The sequence below is a fragment of the Odontesthes bonariensis genome, chromosome 5 (assembly GCF_027942865.1).
Source record: "Odontesthes bonariensis isolate fOdoBon6 chromosome 5, fOdoBon6.hap1, whole genome shotgun sequence".
Taxonomy (NCBI): domain Eukaryota; kingdom Metazoa; phylum Chordata; class Actinopteri; order Atheriniformes; family Atherinopsidae; genus Odontesthes; species Odontesthes bonariensis.
Window position 1 is genome coordinate 16387713 of NC_134510.1, and position 21562 is coordinate 16409274.

General features: G+C 41.0%; 1 protein-coding gene across 4 annotated transcripts in view; it reads left to right on the top strand.

The window, feature by feature from the left end:
- LOC142379793 (CUB and sushi domain-containing protein 3-like) overlaps positions 1-21562 on the top strand; it is a 284354-nt gene that overhangs the window by 18746 nt on the left and 244046 nt on the right. The gene's annotated exons all lie outside the window — the stretch shown is intronic.

Consider the following 21562-nt stretch of genomic DNA (forward strand, 5'->3'; position numbering starts at 1 on the left):
CAAAATCAGTCATGAAATGTTGCAGATTTACTGAGGAGATGCATAAATGTAACTCCAACTACTGCAGAAATAAAAACGGAGCCGCCTCTTTCATGAGACACACTTTAAATTGTCATGTTTTTTGATTCCAAAGCAAAGAGACCCCTTAACCAGGGCTTTATGAGCAACATTCACTGCACTTTTTCTGAATGAGCATGCTGCGCTGGCTTCAGCGATGCATGGGTCAGCTCTGCAGCTACCATCTTTTATTCAAATGCTTCACAGGAGGAGACAGAAGTTGAGAGATTTATGAACATCAAACAAAAAGATTTTTCCTTGTTTGCTTTAGTCACTGAACAGGCAAACAACCATGTTCTCAGCTTGCTTTCTGGATTCCTACAAAAGCCTGACATTCAAGTGCTGTGAGATTTTTGGGTCCTTGTATTTTCATGTCGGCCTTTCAATAGCCTCTATATCCTCTCACACATCCTGTGTTAGGTTCAAAACATGCATGTTAGGTTGATTGGTGACTCGAAACTGTCCCAAGGAGTGAGTGTGAGTTTGGGTTGTGTGTCTCATTTGTCTCTGTGTGGCCTTGTGATGGACTGGTGACCCGTCCAGGGTGTACCCTGCCTCTCCCACAATGACAGCTGGGATGGGCTCCAGCCCCCCTGCGACCCTGAATTGAATTAAGCGGGTATAGAAAATACATGGATGGATGGATCCTGTGTTAGGTTTTGACAGTATACGGCAGAGCATAATGTAGAAATGGAATATAATGAAAAGAAAAAAGCCAAGTGTCATAAAAACAGTCATGAGCAGATGACAGTCCATCATTTTAGAGGCAGGAAGTATAGAATATCATCGGGTATGGATGTAGCGTTCTACCCTAAATTAGCATGCAAGTACAAAAACTTTATTATTAAAGGTTTACGTTTTAGTTGAAACTGAATCAATACATTTGGATGTATATATCATCAAAAAACTTCAAATATGCAAATATACTGTTGTTAAAAAAGGACAAGTGGATATGTGTATTTTATGACTGAACAATAGCGTTCTATATATTTCTAACAAAGGTTTTACATTTTTCTTGTCAAACTGAATTGCTCAAAATCCCGCTGTTCATAGATAAGTGTGCTGTGTATTATGACGGGAGCTGTCTGAGCTGATAGGGATATGTTGATACACACAGATTTCACACCTGTCAAAAGCTGTTTTTTTTTTAACATCGTAATTTCTGATTAACCACTTGTATTCACAAGCATGCAGGTGAAAGTGGGGTCCAGCATTTTACCGAGACACTCAGGACAACAGTGCTAGAGGATTTCTCTTGGCTCATTTATGTGGGTTGAGGTCACATGCCAATACAACTGAGGATAAATAGCTAGGAGAGGCAATGAAGGGGAACAGCTGAAGTGCTGAATCACTGTAGATACTTGTAGATAGATTTTGTTGCATAATACTGTGAGGGTTATGAAAGGCTGCTGGTTTATTCCACATCATTTAATCCAAAGATCTCAGGTATAATGTATTTTGTCACAAATAACTCCAATGATTAGATATATAAGTAAATAAAATTCAAATTTTGTTTCCCTGCAAATATTGCCAATTGGACTGTCAACAAACTGGCAAAAACAAGCTAATATGATGCACAAGCACCTTTATTTGACTCAAACCAATAAAACTCAGCAGCAACATACTTACTCATTTTTGTGTGTTAGCACACACATGACTTTTATTTTTTTATGTAAAGCCAGTAAATTAAGTTCAATTTCATTCAGTGGTGAAACATTGACAGGTTATAGTTGATGGTGCATTACAGGCTGACATAAATGTGTTGGCTGATGAAATTAACAAATTACAATGCGCCATGCTGCTCATCAACTATGTAAATTCATCGACGCAGTCAAATCCTAGATTATCGACAGATTTGAGAGATCCGATTGATTTTTTAATCGAGGTTCCCACTACCGTCATTGAAATTTCCGATTTTTACGAATGTAGCACATTCCAATTAACAACACCTGTTACCCACGAGAGCGACCTTTGGAGAAAGAAGGTAAGGGTGGCGACCTCTATTAGGCCTATCTTTATAATATAGTTAGTATAATTTTTTTCTTTGTCCTGGTGTCTTTGTTCAAAGCTATGAAAGACAATAGCCAATCTCCTCACAGTATAGTCGCTCACTGTAGTATTAGCTTGTTAGCTTTCAAAATATTTACACGCAACTCAACACGTCTCGAGAATACCATTAACGCGGAAACGTCGACAACGTTGTGGTAATTTGTTTAGCTAAAATTTGCAAAAAATAAATAAATAAAAAATAAAGCTCAAGTTTATAAACCATGCATCTTGTGGTGCACCACTTAAGACAGCTGGCTTACTTGACGTCTTGTGTTTGAAATAGACAGAGAGACGACGGTTAAAGTTTTCCTAGACAGCTGTTCCAAAAAATAAACCCAAAACAAACAAAAATACAACACACAACTTCTTACTAACTGTAAAAGTAGGCAAAATTTCGTTGGAACTTAGTACTATGAATAACCGTGACTGCAGACGTACGGTAACTTTTTTTTTTTTTTTTGTCAGAAGTGGTCACGACTGCTGTCAGGACTGAGTTGTCGGATCATTGCAATCCAAACCGTCTGAGTCGTAGATGTGCTCCTCCCTTAAGCTCATTTCTTTTAGCTTAGATAACCTATATGTTTCTTAAAATCGAGAAATGTACCGTTGACAATGGGAATGTTTATGTTTCTACCTCTGTGTAACTTCACTTCTGTAGCCTACCTTCTGTACCTCATGTTCCCTGGTTGTGTTTGGGTTACCTGCTTGGGGAAAAAAGACCCCTATGAAATCAAATTAGACGTTGAAAGGTGTTTTTTTTTTTTTTTTTGTGATTGATCTTGCACAGTACATCACCTACATGCCGATATTGTGTCCAAGTTTTGTTTGGCCTTCTTAATGGCATTTTAAAATTTGGAAAGCAACAAAAAATGTTGGTGACTCATCCTGTGTTCTAGAGTGTAGCTGATTAATTATTTACAATCCACTCTATGCAAAAAAAGAAGCAGAAGTAAGCTTTACAGCAAAGTAAAGTGTATGTAAGTTGGTGAAGTTTCATATTTCAAAGGGTTATATCAACAGATTACAGTGCAAAAATAGGTAGTTCAAAGTAGTAGGTTCAGGCTACAAGCTGCATTTTATTTCTCAGAATATTGACACCTGATTTCCATCCACAGCAATGCAAGTCCATCAGTAAAAAAGCAAATTGTGAAATCCGTTGTAAAATTATATGAGAAATGCAGTGCCGAATATCCACTGAAGTGTGAGCACTGCCACACTTTTTCTTTGTACTGAAAAAAATCAGAGCTCACAGATTCATAAACAGTGGTCCCTTCTGATGAATTCATGTGTCATGTCACAACTCTAAACCGAACAAGAAGCCTATACTTATTAAAGATGTGTGACAGACAATTATTTCCCGTGCTGCAGCGTTTGTGATAAGTTTCGTCAGGGATGCCTGGCTTTACCTCTTTTGGATGTAAAATCTATTCTTTAACCCGGGGGCCTCAATTTTTATCTTTAAATTTTGTGTTTACTTCGTGTAGGTGCTTTGAAATGAAATGGGCGTTGGATTAATGCTTGTTTAGAATTTCCTGTTTGGTTCGGTTGAATGGGGCAGTGTGCATTGGTCAGCCGCTTGACTTCTAAGTTGTTGGACTTTAAACGCTGAGTGGTTGCAGACTATGTGAGTCAGGTTTTGCAGACTAACCTTACATATTAAATATGAGTCATGCCTCATTACCCAGATCATTTTGGAATCCAAATCCACTCAGCTAATGAAAGGCAACTTTTTTTTAAATTTGAAATCGGCTTATAATTATTCAGTTGTGAGGCTTGACGACTGCTTTTTATGTAGCCTGTGAAAAGACACCTGATAGAAAAGATATATTATCAATATGCAGGAGATCTAAGGCGTAAATTACAATTGCATATGACACACATTAAGATGATACAATGATCAGCAATGATCACATCATCATGAAAGGAGTACAGTGAATTCATAGATAATATTAACATGCTAATCTTATTGCTCAGCTCTATATCTTCGTAAAATATGTGGCAATCTTTACTTTGGTTTAATAATTGGGTCATTATACTCATATTTCATTCAAGTGTGACAGAATGATGATGATAAATCTACCATAATGGTAATATTCCTGTGATGTGTATCCCTGTGATCACCCTGCTGTTTACATGCGTCAACAGTGAGGAAATTCTTAGATTTGTGACTGAGTGAAATAATGCCATTGGACAAGTAGTCACAATATTATGCTATATATACAAACTACATAAAAACTTGGCATCCTTGGGTGAATCTAAATTGGGCAGGATGAATTGGCAAATTCATTGAAATACACAAATAGATTTTCAGCGTTGGGTTGTATGGTAACGCTTAATCCTACGTACGAAATATTTGGTCTGTGACAGTTCAGTAACTTTCTAGTCTTAATAAAGATTCAAGAGGGTTTATTGTCATTCCAGCCATATACACAGTATACAGTGCAATGAAATAACGTTTCTCGAGAAGTTTTTCAGTGCAACAAACAGCAACAATAAAGAACAGCTGGGGCAACAGAGGTGATCAGATCAGTCTCTGAGCGTTGAGGAGTCATATGCCTGGGGGAAGAAGCTGTTTTGTAGTCTGGTGGTGACAGACCGTATGCTGCAGTACCTTCTGCCAGATGGGAGGGGTGAGAAAAGTCTATGTGAGGGGTGGGTGGGGTCTTTAAGAATCCTGGTTGACTTGCGGATGCAGCGTGTGGTGTAGATGTCTGAGACGGAGGGGTGAGTGGCTCCAATGATCTTTTCAGCCGTCCTCACCATACGCTGAAGGTTTTTGCGGTCCAGTTGGGTGCAGTTACCGAACCAGGCGGTGATGCAGCTACCCAGGAGGCTCTCTATGGTCCCTCTGTAGAAGGTGGTGAGAATGGTGGGAGGGAGGTGGGCTCTCTTCAGCCTTCTCAGGAAGTGGAGACGCTGCTGAGCCTTCTTTACGGTGGAGCCGGTGTTGAGGGACCAGGTGAAGTTCTCCGCCAGATGGACACCAAGGAATTTGGTGTTCTCCACAATCTCCACCGGGGAGCCTTCGATGTGCAGAGGCTCGTGGTCTCTCTGTGCTCTGCGGAAGTCAACAACCATCTCTTTAGTTTTGTCCACATTCAGAGACAGGTTGTTGGCTTTGCACCAGGTGATCAGCTTTTCCACCTCCTCCCTGTATGATGACTCGTCGTTCTTTTCGATGAGACCCACCACGGTCGTATCGTCAGCGAACTTGATTATGTGGTTCGAGTCGTGTAGTGCTGTGCAGTCGTGGGTTAGGAGTATGAACAGCAGTGGACTGAGCACGCAGCCTTGAGGTGCCCCTGTGCTCAGTGTGGTGGTGCTGGAGGTGTTGTTTCTGATCCGGACTGACTGGGGTCTCTCCGTAAGAAAGTCCAGAATCCAGTTGCAGAGGGTAGTGTTTAGGCCAAGCAAGCTCAGCTTCCTAGTCAGGTGCTGTGGGATGATAGTGTTGAATGCTGAACTGAAGTCTATGAACAGCATTCTGACGTAAGTGTCTTTTTTGTCCAGGTGGGTGAGTGCTAGGTGGAGGGTAGTGTTGATGGCGTCGTCGGTGGAGCGGTTGGTTCGGTACGCGAACTGCAGGGGGTCTAGGGTGGGAGGCAGATGGTTCTTGATGTGCTTCAGGATCAGCCTCTCAAAGCACTTCATGATGGTAGGGGTGAGTGCGATAGGGCGGTGATCATTGAGGCATGACACAGGCGACTTCTTGGGCACAGAGACGATGGTGGTGGTTTTGAAGCACGATGGGACGATGGCACTGCTCAGGGAGATGTTGAAGATGTCCGTGAAGACATCTGCCAGTTGGTCTGCACATCCCCTGAGCACACTCCCGGGAATGTTGTCTGGGCCAGCAGCCTTATGTGGGTTGACTCTTTGCAGAGTCTTTCTCACTTCATCTGTGGTCAGGCATAGCACTTGTTCGCCAGGAGGGGGGGTGTTCTTCCTTGCCACTACATCATTCTCTGCATCAAAACGACTGTAGAACACGTTCAGCGCATCGGGCAGGGAGGCATCACTGTCACAGGCCGGTGTTGTTGTCCTGAAGTTAGTGATGGCTTGGATTCCCTGCCACAGCTGCCGTGTGTCTCCACTGTCTCTGAAGTGGCCGTGGATTTTCTGGGCATGCGCTCGCTTTGCATCCCTGATAGCCTGGGCCAGTGTTGCCCGCGCTCTGCTCAGGGTCTCCTTTTCTCCTGTTCTGAATGCTGTGTCTCTGGCTCTCAGCAGTGCACGCACCTCAGCAGTCATCCATGGCTTCTGGTTAGAGCGCGTGGTGATGGATTTGATGACCGTGACGTCATCAGTGCACTTACTGATGAAACCAGTGACTGAAGCCGTGTACTCCTCTAGGTCAGTGGAGCCGTTGGTGGTTGCTGCTTCCCTAAACATTTGCCAGTCAGTGCACTCAAAACAGTCCTGGAGGGTAGAGATGGCTCCTTCCGGCCAGGTCTTTACCTGTTTGTTGGCTGGTCTGGAGCGTCTGACCAGCGGTCTGTATGCTGGGATCAGCTTGACGGAGATGTGGTCAGAATATCTCAGGTGGGGGTGGGGCTCGGCACGATATGCACCGGGTATGGTGGTGTAAACAAGATCCAGCGTGTTCGCTCCTCTCGTTGCAAAATCCACAGAATTTTGGAAGCACTGTTTTTAGATTTGCATGATTGAAGTCTCCGGCGACAATAAGCAGTCCTTCTGGATGTTTGTTTTGGAGATCACTGATGGCCCCGTACAGTGCGGTTAGCGCTTCCTTAGCGTTAGCGCTGGGAGGAATGTACACAGCTACAATGTGCAGGGAGGAGATCTCTCTCGGTAAGTAGAATGGTGTACATCTCACGACCGCGTATTCCACCAGCGATGAACAGGACTTGGAGACTAGGACAGAGTTGTTGCACCAGTCCGTGTTGATGTAAACACACAGTCCCCCGCCTCGTGTCTTACCGCACAGCGGGTCTCTGTCGGCTCGATGCGAGGCTAGTCCGTCTAGCTGAATGGCTGGGCCATGTTTCTGTGAAAACATACACACAGCAGTCCCTAGTGTCCTGTTGAGTAGTCCGTTGTAGTTTGATGTAGTCCAGTTTATTTTCAAGTGAGCGGACGTTAGAGAGCAGGATGGACGGGAGAGCCGGTCGGCTAGCATTAGCCATCAGCCTAGCACGGACACCGGCTCTGTTACCCCTCTTCCGTCTTCTCTCACACCGCTTTTGGCGCCTCCTCACCCGGCCCTTGTCTTCAGGCGAGCTCGGGAATTTGCGAAGCAGGCTGGTAGACTGTAGCGCGTCCTTTGTCTCCGTTGGTAACGCCGTTGGGCAGTGTTTAAAAAAATAAAGAAGCTTTGTGAGAGAACTCAAAATATTTCAAGGATGTCTTTCATTCGAAAAGATACTTGTGTTAGATAGAAGAGGAGTTACAGGTAATACGTAGATTATGTGGCTTGATATAGTACAAGGCTGATGCTCTAAAACCCTTTTCCGTTATCTAACTCATGAGATCTGTCTCTTATTCTGAATTAGTCAATTTCAATTCAAAAGATTTAAAAATTGTAGAGTTAATCATTTGTAAAACATGAAGTCAGAAATGAGATTTTATTGTAGCTAATCCTGCTTTTAAGATTGAAGAAGGAAAAGCACAACTAATTCTTGACAAAAACAAATGGCTTGAAGTTTATTATTTTTTATTTTCTAATCCAATCCAAACCTCTAAAATAGTAATGTTCTTCTCAGTGTTTTAGTTACGCTTTTGGTTTGTCAAGAGCTGGATTCTCTCACAGTGTGCAGCTTTTTGGTATCCTGCCAGGAAATGATAATTCCACAAGTCTTTAATATGCCTCTTGTGAATACTAGTAGAGTTTTTGCTCATAGGTAATTACCTCTATCTAAAACCAAAATCACTGGGAAAGAAGAAAAAGGTTTCTTACTGTTTCTTTTTCTCCTACCTTTGTTAAACTTCATCAGAGAAGATGTAGGACACACAGAACTTTCCTATCCTCTCCTTCAGCAACTTGTTCCAAAAGATGCTTATTACCTCCGCCAAGGAGGTTATGTGATCGCCCGAGTTTGTCTGGATGTTCGTTCGTCTGTTCGTGCTGCAATCTTGCGACCTGCCACAAGGTGGCGCGACCTCCACAAGGTGGCGCGACCTCCACAAGGTGGCGCGACCTCCACAAGGTGGCGCGACCTCCACAAGGTGGCGCGACCTCAAGGTGCCAAAGCCAAACAGAGCCAAAGCCAGACAGAATGCATAGTGCGCGGATTGAATGCATATTGCGCGGATTTGCTGTAATTAGCACAACAAAAGATTGCAACGGCAAGCCAGTGTGCATAACTGCATATAGCGTGCCCAAAGCCAGACAGAATGCATAGTGTGCGGATTTACTTGCACGGCAAGCCAGTGTGTATAACTGCATATAGCGTAATAATAACGGCGAACACTGCTTCCCGACAAAACATTATAATAATAATAATATTAATAATAATTAATAACGGCGAACACTGCTGTTCAATAATGAATAGGGAGAAGGGAATGCCTCTTCTGCTGACAGCGCCAAAGAACAAGTAGCCCACATCAGGAACGTATGTCCATACATGGCTCGCTATCCACAGGTAAGTTGGCGGTTGGCGGAGGTCTGCACTCTGAGTGCATTTCTAGTTCCCAAATGGTGACGTCTGAAGTAATTTCATTTTTTTTCGTTATCTATTTATTTATTCATTCTTTTCAGCATATGCTGATGTGCTGTCTGCCTAGGTGTTATTTCAGATGGAATGAATAAGGATGTGAACATAATGACAGGCAACCCTCACCTCTTCCCTCCCCTCTTTTAGGGTATTTATGAATAGAAACCATTATCAAGATTAATGAGCATTTTAATATATTAATACTATTAATTAATTGATTATGTCAGGTAGAAATTCAAAAATGGAACATGACAAAAAACATGAAAAAGAATCGACATTCCCACGATAGACCTGATAAGTGTCTCTCTGTTGATCTATGAATTCTCTTTGCAGCATGAAGCCCCCCCTCCTCCCCCCTATCCCTCTCACTTGCTGTTGCACTTACATTATGTTGAATTGCTCATGCTGAGAATGGCTGCTTGAGTGCTCATTATTCTGCTGATATTATATGCTAAGGATAGCAGAATAGAGGAGTGTTGGCGTAATAATCCCTTTTATTCCCCCGTTTCCATGCATGAATAGTGTTTTCATTATAGCTACCTTTTAACTTCTGTAGTTATACAGTTAAAGTGACAAATGTATATTATTTGTTGTGATAAATGCATTCTTTTTTCAGTCATGTTGTTGAACTCTGCTACAGTATATTGATTTACCTAGCCTTGTAACTTTACTACACATTCTATGTATCTTTTTGCACTTTTTGAAGAAGTCATTCCTTTACCACAGTGCTCAACGCACAGTTCAAAGTGATAAACAGTTTTCTAATTTCTAATATTTCACAGCTTTTGTAGTTACTATTATATGATTTCAACAAAAGCAGCAGGTGTTGGCATCAGTCATTATCTAGATTTAGGAATGTGCACGACTAATCGATAGTATTATATGATTTCAACACAAGCAGCAGGTGTTGGCTTCAGAATATGTGTGTCAAAAGGACACACATATTCTGGAGCAGATGTTGTCAACGGCAACAAAACGAGGCCAAGCGTGGTCGTATTTCACTCACCTGGACAACAAAGTCAAATGCACATTATGCAGGATGAAGCTTGCTTACCACGGTTCTACTAGCGGGATGAGGACTCACTAAACCATGACAATAAAGATCAGACAGAGAGGCAACGATAAATGACTGGTTTTGTTGTAGCTAAACGCTTGTGTGACAGCAAATGACAGGAACAAATAAGTGCTTTGGTGGTTGATGTTAGTTTAATGATGACATCACGACTAATCGATTAGTCGACTTCAAAAATCATTTAAAATGGCGTCTAGATTAGTATTAGCACTTGTTTACTTTTTGCATTGTAGTTTGATGCTTTGCAGTAGTCCCCTGTGTTTAGTTAGAATGTGTGGATATGCTTTGCTTGAAGGTTTTCTGTTAGGCCAAGGCATGGCCAGTCACAAACAGTACTTTTGTTGACGGTGCATCAATTTTTAGAATTGAAACACATCTTAATGGTGAATGGACTGTACTTGTTTAACACTTTTCTAGCTGACCACTCAAAGCGCTCTTACACTGCATGCCACATTCACCCATTCACTCACACACTCATACAGCATGTCTTAGTCCATATAGAAGCTACACAAGGCTTTCTTCTACACATTCACACCCAGATGGACGCATAGATAGGCAACGGGAGGTTCAGTGTCTTGCCCAAGACGCTTCAACATGTAGCCCGGGGAAGCTGGGAGTCGAACCACTGACTGCGCTTCCTCCTCCGTATTATGAAAACTTTAGCTTTTTTTTGTTCTTGAGATAATTGGGTCTTTGAGGTCATTACAAATTAAATATTTCAGTGGCTCATTCAGATTTTCAGTTTCGTTTCAAATTGTGTCACTTGTCAAACTCACCTCTGCTCTATCTCGAAACTCTGAACCCTGCCCTTATTTTCTGGCTTGCATTCAATGCATTAGAACAATAAAGTCAGTTTTGCATGGAAATGTTCTGTTGTCAGATGTACTAAACATCATGCATCTTAAATCAACCCAAACCCAGTGAATAAACTTTGTATGAAGGTAATAGACTTAAGCAAAAGACTTTAGCAACCAATTTTCATCTAAAAATGTTTAGCAATTTGGGTCAGTTCAGTGCTGAAGAAATTGTGCTCCAGATCTCTCTTTGGGTGAACTGCAGGCAAGGATTTGAGAACTGATATGGCTGGTCTTCTTCTTTTTCATTCTTTTTTTCTTTTGCTATTTAACATTGGCTAAAACTAACTAACTTGTTTAATAATATTAATGAAAGATTAATGTTGATATTATGCCATTACTTTGTAGAATACAGTATGTGACAAGTCTTTCTCATTGAGGAGACAAGACTGCACATTATTACCTGTGTCCATGATGGTATGCACTGCTTTTGGTGCGTACAATGAATGAATTTGATGTATAGGACATGTTAAAATCAGTAAGAAATTGTAGACGTGTATTACTATAAGTTATGTTGTAGAGAAAGCATTGCTAACATACAGCGCTAGATTCTTAAACAGTTTCCCTCCTCGGATCAATAAAGTGATTTTGTATGTACAATGAAGTGCTCATGAGGTCATGTCACTGAAACAGTGACTCATGATTACTTGTAAATCTCACAGTGACGATATCCTGGCATTCACGTGAATGTTATTTTAGTTTTTTTTTTTTCACACATGCATTTCAATGGACTGATGAGCCTTTGTCATGTGAGACAGTACAGAGGTGCCCTTTGGGGTCAAAGTTGATGTGCTTCTCAGCTAACAAGGGATTTAGTAACAGGGTATGCGTGTAAGTGCAAGCTGGCATCGTGGAACAGGCCATTCTCATCAGCTATGTTGTCCTCACTCGGCTGATTCCGCTAAGCCAGCCCAATGCAGGGCTGAGCCCCCTCTGTATGTGTGAGGAATAGTGGCAGGTTAATGAGGATGGATATGTGAAAAGAGCTTTTGACACATGCCACCCAATGAAACATTTTTTGAAAGCCCCAACCCATGTAAAGCAGGAGAACTCGCCTATAGTTGCAGCCTCTCCCAGCAGGACAGCAGTGGGCCTTGCTCAAGACCCTACCTCAGAACCCTCACGAACTGTTCCTGGGTACTGATGTCAGACATTTGTCCAGACCCCTTCAACTGTTCTTTGTTAATTTTGGATCGACTCTACATTTTTGACCCCAACAAATTGAAGCTTAAGTTTTAAACACTTTGCAAATTAAATTAGTATTTTGTTACAAATTAAGCTTCGTCCTTCAACACAGACTCAGATTAGTTTTATCTGGTAATTAAATGAAAACTTTTGATTTCCATTTCTTCCTTTTCATTAGGCTATGGAAGATCAGTAAGTTACATTTCATGCATGACTCTAAACAATATAATTTTTAAACCTTAGTTTATAAACTTTTGCTGATAGAGGTTGGCGAAGTAGCCCAACACATACTGTGGCAATCAGTATTATGGCAAAGTAGCAGTTGTCTCAACTTTCCCTACTAGTTGATTCTGAAGTTTAGTATGTATTGAGATGGAAATAGTCACCTATATTTGTCCCAGCATACTCCAGAAAAATTGTGAATTTGTAACCAATGTGGTTTTAGACACCAGATCTATTGCCCTTTGTAAATAGCTGTAGCTGTGTAGTTAAGTATAGTTAGTGATTACAGATGAGAACGTTCTTATATCCACAGTTGCTAACTCTAGAAGCAATTGAACTGGAGATAGGTAAGAGATCTATACGACTATAGCTATTGTGACTAGTAGAATGACAAGAATATTATCTCTGTGTGGGCTTTCCCAATGTCCAAACATCTTTCAAGTTCAGTTCAAGCATAAATTGCTTTATCTGCTTCTTGGATGGGAGATCAGCCAAGTTTTGGGTCTCGGCCACATTAACCCCCTCCATGATTTTATCACCCCAGAGATTAGATAGAAATGCATTGTTATAAAGTTTGGGTTGTCAAAATTAGGTCCATAGAAGTTAACTAAAATAAGATCCAGGTCAGGGAACTTTTTATAATGATGAATCTACCTGCATGATCGAAAATATATATATTTTTTTTTATACGAAAGGTTATTCCGGTTCTGGTTTTACTCCCTGATTCATTTAGCTAATCACCACCATTATTAGTTTTTTACTCCTGTTTCTCCTGTTTCCTTTGCCCATCACTATTTCCTCTTTATTGCTCACCTCAATTGGTCTGTTATTTGTCTTCTCCAGACTTTTGTTTTCTTTGTTATTACTTCATATTTCATTCCTTGCTTTTCCTGCCTTGGCAAAGCCTTTGGTTAGTTTGAATAATAAAATCACTTTCTTCACCTACCTGTCCTCTGCCTGTAATTAGTGACAATTAGTGACTCATTAAGAATCTTGTATTTGTTGAAAATTAGCCAGAAAAAAACATTTTGAATTAAGAAAGTATTATGCCAGCCACAGCTGTGCTCTATGGTATTACATTTTCAGGTTGTCTTTGTCTAACTCAATATTTAAACAAACAAGCAATAGTCACATTTAAAGCATCATATACTGTAATGACTCGAACTTTGTTTTTGTTCAAATTAAATTCAGCAAAAAAACAAAAATAGCCTTAATCACTTTTTATTACAGTGAGTCTCATGTATGGAGTGGACATACATAGATGTGAACTGCACTTTGGCTGTTTGGCGAAGGGATACAATCTGGCTGTGGATATTTAGATATTTATTATATTTTAGATGAATGATATTAACAGGTTTACCCATCACTCTTCAGTTATTATTGCATTTTAACAAAGTCTTATGAGGTGACATTTCCATTAAAAGTTCAAAAGCAAAGCCTGTTTCAAAAGCACTCCCGAATGATGTGTGCCCTCCTTGTTTGAATGTCATTCTTTTATGTCTTGAAGTCATTAGGGCTGAATTTAATTGACTGAACATAGTAGAGAGACTGACTCAACTGTGTCTGGGTTTGTTGGTGTGTACAAACCCACAATTTACACAGCATGCCAGGACTAAAACCAAGCCAAGAATTCCAGAGTAGAGATGCACTTGATGACTTTTTTCACATACACTTATATGAAATTTTATGTCTTTTATTTTCTCTAAACTGCTTGTTAACAAACTCTCTCTGATTGTCATGTTGTCTGAAGCCAAACAAAACATCCACACTACTGGGCAAAAAAAACCCCAAAAAACACACACACACATGTATTGTATAATCACTGAGCACGTTACAATCCATCATCCAAAAATGTACAGAGTATGGCACAACTGCAAACCTACCAAAACATGGTTGTCCGTGATAACTCTCAAACCATCTGTGGATGGCACACGTTTGCACACAATTTGTGTCTGTTTGAAAAACTGTTTGAAAAAAAAAAGAAAAAGAAATGTTTAAAATCGTCTAATCAACCAAAGATTTCGCGACCCCCCTTCTGCAGTACCTCCGCGGACCCCCTGTTGAAGACCTCTGCTTTAGATCAAAGCATATTAATGTGTTTGAATAGCCCTGTCAAAGTCCAAACATAATTTCTCTTTAGAATCTGTGGCATGACTTGAAAATTGCTGTTCACAGATGCTCTCAATCCAATCTGACTGAACTGGAGCTATTTTGCAAAGAAGAATGGGAAAAAATTAGTCTTTAGATGTACAAAGGTGCTAGAGACAGACCCTAAAAGACGATCTATCACATAAAATGTAATGTGACTAAATGTGGTAATGTTCAAAGGGTATGAAAACTTTTCCAAGGCACTATTGACAATTGATAATGTAATGGATTATTTTGATGCAATATTGTAACCTTATATTATACTGCAGTTATTTTACTGAAATGTCAACGCTCAGGGCTTCTGCAATAACTTGGACTCTATCAGTCAAAAGTCTGTTAATCATACCCTGATATTTTTCCTTAATTTGAACTGAAGAAGCAGTCAAAGTGATGGTCATTGTTAACCTCGGTAACAACAAAGCTTTATTTAGCTGATAAGTGTTTCAGTGATCGCTCCTTTCTTCTGTATAGACAGTTCAACAGCAAGAAGAAGAGGGCAAAGACAAAGTGAGACAATAAGGCAAAGCAGCATGACAAGGAAAGGAAAAGTAGCAGTTATAAACAACTCCCTGCAATATGGAATAGTGGGTGAGAGCTACAGAAGTTTTGCAACCCAAAAAGAAAGACAGATGGAGGTAGACAGAAGGAAGGGCAGACAACTCGAGGTACATCTTTCCGCCTTGCTCTTCTTTCTCTCTCTGTGGCACACTGCTACCCTGACACACTAATCAGGTGGTGGGAATGTCTGACAGCTACCTTCAGGGCTGATGTAGTGTGTTCAGGTGGAAGTAAAAGCTGTATCTGCCCAGGCAATTATTGTCCCTCTGTTCTCAGGCACATAGTAATTTTTTTGCCACTGTTGTTGCGGTGATGCATAAACAGGGGAAGCTATAGCTGCTCAGACAGCTGGTGTCTCTAAACTCAAACTGACATTTCTGGTTGACATGGAAACCAATATAGATGCACAACACCTGTTTTTTGTCCAAGCCACACTTTGTAATTTCTGTTCATTGAGCTGAACATGATTTATTTCTAATAACCTTTTGAAGCATCAATCTGATATTTTTTTTGCTCTTGGGCTCCCCCCTACAGTTGTCGGGGGTAACACCACTGTCATAAAAACAAATTTTAGTCGTGTGTGGACAGACATACACAGCAAAGACACCATCAGAAACCAACAAAAATATCATACAAACTATAACGATTTTGCAGGACTTAAAAAGAATAAGACTGCACATTTTTATACTGTAATATTGGTGATGAACAAATGCTTCCAAAAAAATCAAAGGAAGAAAAAAAAAATAGAATATTCCCTTTTGCTTTTTTCAAATTTACATTTTTGAAGTTTGAATGTGGTTATGTACGAAATCAATTCAATTGCAATGTAATCAGCAGTTGTATTACAGTGCCATGAATTCCTAACTGGTAGAAAACCTTAAAGTAGTAAAATTCCCATTGTGAGATTTGCAAAAGTAATTCAACTTTTTTTTCAGTGAAAATAACTTTTTTGCATGCTAGTTTGAAATGGGACTGAGATGGCTAACTTGGGCTTAATCGGTGAGGGATGAAAATGATAAGGTTATAGGTTGCCTTTTAAATTTTTGATAATTAAGTAAATTATCTAAATTATTGGTTATTTTAGATACTTATTTATATTATTTGATTCTATTAGTAATATGATTTAAGGATGAACATGCTGCTGCTTTAATGTTGTATATTCCCTGTTCGGTATGATACATGTAAAAGTCAGGAGTACACATGCATAACAATAATGTCACACATAAATGGAGGTGTATGAGAGTTTGACTTTAACCTTTCTTCCAATTGCTTTGCTGTAGTAATCAACCCCTACTTCAACCTCTAGTGATTCATAGCCTACACAGAATAATAAAACGTTATTCCAACGATAACTGAAACAGACAATATGCTGCAAAACGGACGTCAGACAAAAACATATCAAGGAAGGCAGAGGTGCAAAGCAAACTAAATAGCACTTAAAAAAAAGCATGAAATGAATCTTTTCCGAACTAGACTAATACTCAGATAATGGTGACAAAATCACCATTCAAGTAACTTAAAGACATCAACTGTGCAGATAATTTGGCTATATTTGCACGTATGATGTTCTCCCCCAGAAAGTTAAAAGGGGCAAAATACGTTTTCTCACACAGTCCATAGCATTGCTACTTTGGACTTGATTCTGCTCCCATTTGTGTAAACTGTTACAAGGACAGTGGTCCAGTTCAATGGCCCAGTTTAGCTGTAACCTCAGCTTGATTCAATTGTCCATGTTACCAAACAGTGTGATAAGCTTGCCCAGGTGTAAATGCGGCAAATTAGGTGTCAGGCTAACCAACATGACTTTGAGATTTTTAAACAGCTCCTAAAATGCTGTTGAGGTGATGGTCAATTATTTTTTTCTTGATCGTAAATCCCACACATCGACAGCTTTACCGACCTATTCATTTAAAGCAAACTTGATGCATGAGAGAAGAAGCGAGTCAATCGGTTATTACTTTCCAAGATCAACAAATGGCATGATAAGTTGGTATCTGTCTTTTCTCTGAACGCTATTCAATGAGTCAAAGACAATCCACTGTTAACTGTCTGTTTTTCTCTTTCTACTTTCCTTGCTTCCTTTTAAGGCATTATCTTGAATTTTGCCTCTTCTCTCGAAGTGTGCGTCCACTATGATAAAGTGTTGCTGTAGTTTTTTAATCTTTTTTTTTTTTTGAAGATAGAAGTTTGAGGTAAAAGTGTCTTGTTATTGTGCACCAGCCTGGAAACCAAATGCATTAGGTGTGGTTTCCCAGCCACCTGGCGCTCCAGGGCAGTTTCTGGCACGGAAATGTGCACAATCACCGTCGGTGGACTCTAAAGTGAGTCGGATGTACATAGTTTCAAGGTTCAGAAACATCTCTAATGCTGCTCTAACTTTTAGATTTTATTGAAAAGACATCTGAGATGGGAATTTGCTTGATGTTCTGCCACTGTGAAAACTTGCGTTATTGTTTTTGTTTTTTAATTGGTTTTAATCAAATCCATAAGATTTTCACCCAAGGTATGTGGTTCTGACCTTGTATGGCTGCTGAGGCTCTTTGCTTCCATCACAAGTCACTGTAAACTGTGATACTGTTTCTCTTTACATTACATTACATTAAGGTTATTTTGCAGACGCTTTTATCCACAGCGACTTACAATAAGTGTGTTCCACATCGGTAGGCAAAAGAACTTCAGGTCACAAGAAATCATAAGTGCATTTCCTTCCAAAACCAAACAGCTAAGAGCATCACTAGTGCTAGAGTAAGTGCGGTAAGTTAGGTACCTAGACAGATGGGAAGACAATTTAGAAAACAAAGACAATTTAGGAAACAAATAAGTGTGTAAGGAGCTAGGACGAAACAGGTCATGTCCTAAGAGGGTGGACCAGGGTAGTGTTTCCTGAAGAGATGGGTTTTCAGCCTGCGGCGAAAGATGGGCAGCGACTCAGCTGTCCTGATATCAGTCGGGAGATCGTTCCACCATCGGGGTGCCAGAACAGAGAAAAGCCGTGACCGTGTCGATCGTGCGCAGGGACCCCTGAGTGACGGGGCAGCCAGGCGACTGGAGGCCGCAGAGCAAAGTGGCCGGGCGGGGATGTAGATAGATAGATAGATAAATACTTTATTAATCCCAATTTGGGAAATTGTTTTGTTGCAGCAGCATACAGTAAAGATATAGAATAAAATAAATATAAAATAAAATACAATAAATAAATAAAAATAGTGAATAAACATTCGCTATGTACAAATCTACAGTATTTTTTGTTTTTTGTTATTGTTTTTTTTTAGGAGAGACTTCAAGCCTATTGAGGTTGAAGTTCTCTTCCAGCCAGAGGGGAGGTGTTATAGATGGTGATGGCTGCTGGTAGGAAGGATTTCCTGAAACGGTCCTTGTGACAGCGGAGCTGGATGAGCCTGTTGGAAAAGGAGCTCCGCTGTCCAACCAGCAGCTGGTGGAGAGGATGGGTGGGGTTATCCATGATGGATAACAGTTTGTTCAGTGTCCTCCTCTCCACCACCGATTCAAATGAGTCCAGTTTGCAGCCGATGACAGAACCAGCCTTCTTAATAAGTTTATTAAGCCTGCTGGCATCACCGGCTCTGATGCTGTTCCCCCAGCAGACCACAGCGAAGAAGAGTGCACTGGCAACAACAGACTGATAGAACATCTCCAGCATCTTGCTGCACACGTTGAAGGATCTCAGCTTCCTCAGAAAATAGAGTCGGCTCATCCCCTTCTTGTAGACAGCATCGGTGTTGGTCCTCCAGTTCAGTCCGTTGTCCAGGTGCACTCCCAGGTACTTGTAGTCCTCCACCACTGCAACATCCTCTCCCAAAACGCACAGAGGCTTTGGAGCCGTCCTCCTCCTTCTGAAGTCAATGACCATCTCTCTGGTCTTTGCCACATTCAGAAGCAGGTGATTTCTGCCAGACCAATCCACAAAATCCTCTACCAGCGCTCTGTACTCCCCCTCCTGTCCATCCCTTATACACCCAACAATCGCAGAGTCATCTGAATACTTCTGCAAGTGGCATGACTCTGAGTTGTATTTAAAGTCTGTGGTGTACAAGGTAAACAGGAAAGGAGACAGCACAGTCCCCTGAGGAGCTCCTGTACTGCCAACCACCACATCAGACAGAACACCGCCCAGCCGGACATACTGTGGTCTGTCTGTCAGGTAGTTGGCAATCCAGGAGATGATGGATGTGTCGACCTCCATGACCTGCAGTTTGTCACTCAGTAGACCCGGCTGGATCGTGTTGAATGCACTCGAAAAATCAAAGAATGTGATTCTCAGAGTGCAACCCGATCCATCCAGGTACGAGTGAGCACGCTGCAGCAGGTAAACAACAGCATCATCCACCCCCAGGTGAGGCTGGTAGGCAAACTGTAGAGGGTCAAGGGAAGAAGCCACCTGCGGTCTGAGATGCGTCAAGACCAGTCTCTCCAGCACCTTCATCACATGAGATGTGAGAGCTACTGGTCGGTAATCATTGAGTCCAGAAGGAGTCGTCTTCTTCGGGACAGGAACCACGCAGGACATCTTCCACAGTGCTGGGATCCTCTCTAGGTACAGGCTCAGGTTAAACAGGTGCTGGAATACCACAGACAGCTGGCTGGCACAGGTCCTCAGAACTCTGGGGCTGATGCCATCAGGTCCTGCAGCCTTGCCTAGGTGGAGTCTCTCCAGCTGTCTCTTCATAGCCTGGAGGTATGAAGGAGCTGTTCCTTCCACTGCCCTGTAGGCCAGCACCAGAGTCTTAAACTGGATGCAAGCAGCTACGGGGAGCCAGTGTAGAGAACGGAGAAGGGGAGTGGTGTGGGAGAACTTGGGGAGGTTGAACACCAGACGAGCAGCAGCTTTCTGAACCAGCTCCAGAGGTCTGATGGCAGAAGCCGGGGCGCCAGCAAGGAGCGAGTTGCAGTAGTCCCGGCGGGAGATGACAAGAGCCTGGATGAGCAACTGCGCTGCCTTGTCAGTGAGGAAGGGGTGAATCCTCCGGATGTTGTGGAGGAGGAATCGGCAAGAACGGGTCACTAATGCGATGTTTGGCGAGAACGACAGTTGGTCGTCCAGGGTCACACCCAGATTCCTCGCGGTCCGAGTTGACGTCACCGCGGAGTTATCCATGGTGATGGCCAGATCTCGGAACGGGCAGCCCTTCCCCGGGAGAAACACCAGCTCAGTCTTGTCCAGGTTGAGCTTAAGGTGGTGTATAGACATCCACCCCGAGATGTCTGCCAGGCATGCAGCAATGCGTGCCTCCACTTGGGTGTCAGAAGGGGGAAAAGTTTCAACAGTTGATAACCATGCATTCGTTTCATTTGGAATGTCTTTACAAATTTGAAGCATACTTGAAGTCAAATCCCACTGACTTGTAAAACTTGGAACAGCAAGTTATGACTATTTTCCCTTTAATCTAACCTCAATTTATTGTGAAGTTCTGCTGTCCAAACATTTCACGATATAAACAGCAAGGTGGAATATGAGCACTTTATGAATGCTCTTGAGAAAGATGAACACTTTTTTCAGTTATCTCTTTTTCTGTGGTTGACAGATTGTTATGTTTTAATTTCAAAGTATCTTTAACATGTTAAATTTTTATGAGGACAGTTTTGCCTATGCACTTACAACAGACCTTATAACGGGCATTACAATGCCTATCCTTAGTTAGTTCTTATTAGATTTTTATCCTGACTGTTGCCTTAAGCTGCTGTGATTTTACAGCACTTTGTGAAGGAAGTGAACATTCTCTTGAGAATCTGACCTTCATTCCAAGGTGAGATTAGGGCACAATCTTTTTTACTTCTTGGTATAATCGAATAATAGGAGTGGAATTTTTAGTGCAGACTTGGGTCTGTTATCTAAGTTACAGATTTCTGAGTTCGAGAATACATCAGGCCCTTTGCTGTTAATGACATTTTGCAGCCCTTTGCCTGATGCTACTGTTGCCTAAGCAACATAATTACTTTGAATGTCAGATCATAGTGAGCTTCTCGTTTATTTTTGTTGATATATACTCTGTGTGGATTTATACAAATATGTAATATATACATAGACTTCACTGTGTTGCTTGGTTATATCTACTTTTCCTTTATTTTAGTCAGAAATGTCATGCCATGTGTTTATATGCATGCATGTGTGTATGTTAATTTATATGAGCTTATATAACTTATTTAATCTTATGTAACTTATTTTTGGAACGTGGTTAAGGCCTGAAATTCAGGAATGAATGTCTATCAACAGGTGAAATTACCTTGACAACATAGAAAAGGAAATATTTTGTGTACATACTGTCAGTTAAATCAAATTGAAGTAAATGTAGGAATAACTGGATTTTTTTTTCTATTTTTTCATAATCTTTCTTATTGTGGTTGTAATTTCTACCACGATGACAACTTCTTGAATTCAGTTTGAGGTTCAGTGTTATTAGTCCAAGCTTTTTCTCTGGCATTTTATCCTTCTCACTACTGGTGATAGGAAAATTTATTTACTTTGTATCAGATAGTTGTGTGATTTCAATAGGCTGAAGACCATGGCTTTCTTTTATCAGGCCAAATTGATTACATTATCCTTTATGCTGTGTTTTGGTTCCATAATTCATCTGTTCTCAGCTGCCCATTTTGCTTTTTGTAACAGGTTGCCATAGCCACACATATTTTTCTCTCAGTTCTCACTGTTCTTAGTGCTAAAACATAATAAAGTATATTAGCAACTTTCTTGTAGTAATGGACAGCTTGAGCACAAAGTGTAATTG